The sequence below is a fragment of the Equus przewalskii genome, chromosome 18, assembly GCF_037783145.1.
Source record: "Equus przewalskii isolate Varuska chromosome 18, EquPr2, whole genome shotgun sequence".
NCBI lineage: Eukaryota > Metazoa > Chordata > Mammalia > Perissodactyla > Equidae > Equus > Equus przewalskii.
In genome coordinates this window covers 61,706,254-61,712,800 of record NC_091848.1, presented here as the reverse complement: position 1 = coordinate 61,712,800, position 6,547 = coordinate 61,706,254, and positions in this window count along the sequence as shown.

The following is a 6,547-nucleotide window of genomic DNA, read 5'->3' as shown; positions in this document are numbered from 1 at the left end:
TCAGCCCATGGCACCTGTCTAGTACTCTCTTGTTATCCTCTTGGAGCTTCAAACTCCTGCTGTGAATAAAGAGAAAGTGGACTGACAGGCACATAGTGAGCTCTGCATCAGCGGATGCTGTTCACAGAGCTGGCAAGTTCTCTGTCCAGTGGCTTCATCTGATCCCACTGATTATCTTTCTTCTAGATTCCAGACCTGGATAAGCTTTTTGATTAAACATTGACATTGGAAAGCAACCTGGCACCTGTGACCCTGGCACTAAGGTGATGGCTGGTTCTAATCAAAGATGTCACGTGGGGAGAGTCGTAGAAGACACGTTGGCTCTGGTTTGGGCCTCTGAGATTCCTTTCTCTTCCACTGATGGAAGAAAAATTAAAAATACTAAGGCATAGGAGGAAGCTATTCTGGTTTAAATCCAGTTTGGCCTGAATTTTATTTTAGCCTGAGCCATCTGGTGTGCGGCCTGACAGGCACACGTCGTGCATCTGCCTGAACTCATCGTCCCAAAGGCAGGTTGTGCTCTTTGAAGGGAGGGAAGGACGCCTCCCTCGTCAGCGGTCAGCACCAGGCCTCTTGAGGATAAGTGTTTATTCCCAGAAACCAGGGTCAAGTTGGCCTACTGTGTATGTGCTAAACTGCAGCAAAATGTCTTCTCGTGGCTTTAGGAAAAACGTATCCCTGGGGCCTGCCCAGTGGCGCAGTGGGTGAGTTCACACGTTCCACTTTGACAGCCTGGGGTTCACCGGTTCGGATCCCGAGTGTGGACATGGCACCGCTGATCAGGCCACACTGTGGAAGGCGTCCCACATGCTAAAGTAGAGGAAGACGGGCACAGATGTTAGCTCAGGGCCAGTCTTCCTCAAAAAGATAAAGTCCCCCTGTCGTGTTGACATATGTTCTTTGTTCTGAAATGGTGTATAATCGTGCTTCTTGGGAACACTCTCTCCTTTGGTGGAGACTGTCATCCCAGCTCAAGTAAAATTCGCTTTCTCTCTCCTGTCTCTAGAATGTTTTTTTGTTATTTACATCAACACCATGACTATATTTGTATATGGGTGCAAACATATTTGCCTGTTTTATTCACTTGTGTATTCCACATACCCAGAACAGTGTCTGACATATTGTACATATTCCACGAGTAGTTATCAAGGATGTGAGTGTATTGTTGTCCTCCCAACACCTCCACAGTGCCTGCACTTAGCAGGTGCGCAAGTTGTATGTGTTAAAAAGAAGTGAATTGGAGGATTGTGATGATTACGAAGCAAACAAGAGATGTGAGGCTAGGGATTTTACTGATTTTTCTCCGTTCATTCCATATAGAGTTCAGCCCGGGGGACAGAAAGTGCTGAGGGTCTTCCCACAGCGACATGCAGCTGCACAGCCCTGCTCAGCACCCCAGGTAGCTGTTCCCTGGGGTAGACAATCTGGTCACCAGGAAGAGTCTACATTATTATGCCAGTAGCTTTCCAGTAATGAGGGCCACCAAGGCGCAGTCTTCCTCACTAGAAAGTGAGAGAGGAAGGAAGGAGGGAGGCAGGAAGACTTAGGATTAGACGCCATGCTCCACAAACAGAGCACTTGTGAGGCTGGATGCAGCTGATGAGTGAAGCAGCAATGCTTAAAAGCTGCAGACCCCTGTCTTCTCACACATTTCCAGGGAGTATTTTAAACATCAGACAGGAAAGCACATATACTAGGAAGTGTGGGGGTTCAGCTCAGAACCTGGCATGAGAGAAAAATTTCTTTGAAAGTTGCTATTTTTAATTACACAGCATTTGCTAAAGCCTTTCAAGAGCAACAAGTTCTGAGCTTTGGAGAGATTCTGGAAAAAAACCTCGTGTTTGCAGGGAAAAAAACACACCAATATTTAAATTTGCTGACTAATTCTTCTACATATTTCTTGGGCTGTATCAAAGTCAGAGGAACGTTTGACCTTGAGAGAAGGAGGTAATGAGCACGTCAAGGAGGGTTGCTACAGCATCGCCCTAACGATTAACTCTACCAAAGGGTGCAATCCAAGAAGCTTCCTCCTTCATGGGACAGGACAGGTGCGGCACCCCCCTCCCTAACTCTAGTCTCCCTAAGATAGTCTACTGGGCAAACACCTGGATTTTCCCTCCTACTCACCCAGGAGGTGCACACTTGTATTTCCAGACCATTACTAAATGCTTGCAACAGCCAATGATGCTTGAGCTCCTTGTATGGCAGTAGGTTTTAAAGTTCTCACAGTTCTAACTCCAGCACTAACTCACACGTTCCAGAGACCTTCCTCCTCCAGTTTCCCCAGATGCAGTCACTGACAGCTCCCTTTGTATAAAGTGCCTGAGGCCCAATTCCAAAGAGGTCAGAAATAAAGCAAGAAAATGCTACAGACAGCGGCCGCAAGGGCTTCCAGCAATTCCTGGCAGAATGTTGCAAGCGTGTCACCCCGTTAACTCCTGTAGGGAATTCCCTGATGGCCATTTCAGGGACACTGGAGGGGTGCACTCTACCAGCTACTTGGCCAAGAGCTCCACCTGCAGGACATGGAAGACGGTCTCCACACCAAGGCTTATGGTTGCCATGCTCGCCCTGGGTAAACTAGCCTAGCGCCCTTTTCCTCCTGCCTCAGTCTCTCTATCAGCAAGGTTTCTTCAAGGAGCCCCCTCCTGGCTCCTCCACTCCCTCCCTCCCGCCTGCCCGCACTCAGCTTTTTCCTCCTCTCCTCCCGCCTCTTGAATCTCTTTTTCATTCTGGCTCTTACTCTGTTTCTATGTCTCTCTCTTTGCTTTTTTCCCTTTTAAGTTTTATTATTTTCTTCTTGTTACTGCTTTCTCTTCCCAGACACGTTGCTCTTTTCATTTATTCCTCTGTCTACCTCTCTGTCTTGTTTGTGTGCTGGCTCTCTCCCTCTTTCTCTCCATCTGTGTTTGTTCTTTATCTCTCTGTGCTCATCTTCCTTTTTTCCGTTCATTTTTTTCCCTCTTTCTATGTTCATCTGGTCTTTTCGTCTGTGTCTCTCCTTCTGTCTCCCTTCATTCTTTCCTAATCTTTTCTTCTTTCAACTTTTTCTTTTAAATTTCTATCTACTTCATTACTCTGTCTCTAATCTCTCTTTCACTGTGGATCTCAATTTGTCACTACTTACTCCTAGATTTAATTGTCAACAGAAGAGTAGATACTTCATTTCTTTTTGTACTTTTCTCTCTGTGTACCTTCTCCTCTTCACCCAGTGTCTTCTTGTATTCTTGCTTCCTCTCTTTCCTCTCCTTCATTCTTTCTTTTGCATCTCACCAAATCTTTCACTGAATCGGTTTTCACATCCTTCCTATTCTCTCATTTTTTCTTTGTTGTCTTTTTCTCTACTCCTGGTTTTGTTTACACACACACACACACACACACACACACCCCTGTTTCTCTCTATCCTTTCCTCCTACCTCTATTTTTCACTCACTTTTTGCTTTATGCCTGTCCTTTTGTGTGGGTGTGCCTGTGTGTGTGCACGTGCGTGCATGAACATGTACACACTCATATACGTGGCTGTGTGTACACACTTACACGCATGGGGGAAAGGGGGTGGTGAGGGGAGTGCATGAGGTTAGAGCAGTATGGAGGCTGGATCTACAGCTGGTTACTCTGGTTATCCACGGCAATCTTCTGATTTAGTTGTCTGGGATGGGGCCAGTGAATCTAATAAGCATCTTGGGTTGAGATCCACTGGCTTAACAACAAAAGCCCTTAAAAGCCAGGATTAATCATATGTACTTCATGCAATAACCAATAAGGGAACAAAGCAGGTTTTGAGGATTATAGTGAAATAATATCTTTGTATGAGAGATCATCTGAAAACATTGTGGGGAACACGACTACAAGCAGACACTAATGGAAATTCTTATCTGTCTGATCGGGCCTAATTCAAATAGCATCTCCTTCAGTTTCCACTTGAAACCCAGTTCTTCCTCCCCAATGTTTATTTCTCCATTGTGGTTCTTGCCAAACTCAGGCTCATACTTGAATCACTTGTCCATCTGTCTGCTATCCCCGACATTGAGACTATGTTGCGCATTTTCCTAGGACAGTTCTAATTATATAAGTTTTCCAAGTCATTGTCCATATTTGCTTAATTGAATTTAAAAATATCACATTTGGGCCTGGCCCCGTGGCCGAGCGGTTAAGTTCGCGCGCTCCACTGCAGGCAGCCCAGTGTTTCGTTGCTTCGAATCCTGGGCACGGACATGGCACTGCTCATCAAACCACACTGAGGCAGCGTCTCACATGCCACAACTAGAAGGACCCACAATGAAGAATATACAACTATGTACCGGGGGACTTTGGGGAGAAAAAGGAAAAAAAATAAAATCTTTAAAAAAAATACATCACATTTGTCTTCAAAATCATTAAGTTGGTAATATTATCAACTGAGACTCAATGACACAGCACATTATATGGAGAGCTAGAGATAAGATCTGTTCGCTCCAACAATATAACATTTGCTGAGCAATGGGATAACTAGCGAGAATATAGGAGCAGCATAGAATTTCAGATTGGGGAATGGACTCTTGCGCCACACCTCCTGGGTTTGAATCCCAGCTTGGCAACTTGCTAGCTACATGTACAAGAAGGGCAAGACTGTGCCTATTCTCCGGAACAGCCAGCTCTTGGTCCTCTGTGGCTACCTTGTCCATGCTGACTTGGCTCAGAAAGACGCTCATCCCTGAAGGCTCCAGCCTCAGCCCAGTGTTCAAGATGACTTGTTTAATTAAATTTTTATATTTATTATTATTTATATAAAATAATTTATTATTATTTTATATTCGTTTATTATTTGGGAACCCCAGATAATAATGTTAGGTTCTTCCTATGTCAGTTAAATATTGGCCCAATCACTCTTCTCTTCAAATCAACTGGAAGGACAATCAGATGTACCAAGTTTTCTTCCATCTGGAGACTAGTTACAGAACAAGATTTCAGATCCACCACTTGAAATTTTAGCAGGAAATATTTCTCACTAATAAACTGAAAACTTTATGGTACTATTTCCCTCCCAGAATTGGTGTTATCTCTGCAGAGGGATTGTTGTGGGAAGCAGGTCAGCAGAAATGAGTCTGTAGGTTCGCAGGATGCTATTCTTATCCACATAGTAATTGCTATGCCATGGCAAGCCCACAGTATGCAAACAGTCGACTGTAGCTCAGGAAACGCCTCTCAGCCTCAATTATCTGCTACTTGTTCCGAATCTCCCCATGCTCAGTGCCCTTTGTTTCTGACCCCCTTAGCTTCACATGCCTTCATTCTGTCTTTTCACAGTGTCCACCTGATTTGATAATGCAAAGCCTTGCATTGTTTATATTAATATGTACCAAAAACCTCACAGGATGCTGACCCGTGAAACTGCCCCTCACTTACACACTCCGCAAACATGAACACAAGGAACCACAGGCTGGGACTTGCCCGGTCACTGGATGAACCTCTGCCCAACACCTCCTCCACAGGAGAAGATCCGATCTTCAATGTAAGTGCTCTGTGAAAGCTTGAGGCCTGGTATAGCAAGTAACACACGAGCGAGATCACTGCGAAACCATCTCGCCTGTAAGAAATAAACTCCAATACTGGAGCAACTGTCAAGTTTTACTGCTTCAATTTCTTAGCACAACCTAAAAGGACCTGTTTGTAACTCCAGGGCACAGGAGTCCAAGGCCCACGGCCACCTTGAGTACTGCTGCTTCCTGTTCAGTTGGGCCCTCAGACAGCTCCCCACCTTTGAGTCCACGTGCACAGAGCAGGTGCTCGATAAACACCTGTTGCTGAATGAGTTAGAGATCCATCACGCTTGTCACCAGAGGCCCTAGCAACCCCGTCTTGTGCCAAACCCATATCATTAACAGCAATATCAAGAAAACTGACGTGAAATCATTGCAAACATCCCAGTCTTCTTCTGGACTGACCAGAGAGATTAAAGGCCTAAGGGATTTCCAAAAGAAATAAGGCAATTATTAAATAAACATACAAAGTCTTCTCTCCAGCAATACTACCAGTTCCAGAATGAAAAGAAAATTGAAAATACTTTCTAAAATTCACATGTGGAGACTGAGACTGGAATTACAATTTCAGATAGGATAATGGAGGTGAATAACCCTGTTCTCACAAATTAACCATTATTTTTACTGATCCATAACCCATCTTTGCAAATGGTAAGTTCTGGGGGACTCCGCAATGACCCTGTAACTTGGATTTTTTCATGACACAAAGCTCAAATAATACCACCAACTATCCCACTTGGCCTTCATGAACCACTGTTCGCTATCAACTCTTTCAAAGTAGGAAACATGGAATTGATCCCTACAGCTGTCCTTGTATCTGCGTATAATTAAATGAGAATCTAAGAACTCTTCCGCAAAGAAAACTCATTTTTCCCTTTCTTTCTTTCTTCCCTTCTCATACACTTTCAGTTTTTCCATTTCCTTGCTTTTTTACACCAACGTAATCATCAATAGTTGTTTGCTGAAATCCATCAGCCACAATAGATAGTGGTAAGTGGGAGACAAATTACATCCAATGAGATGATCTA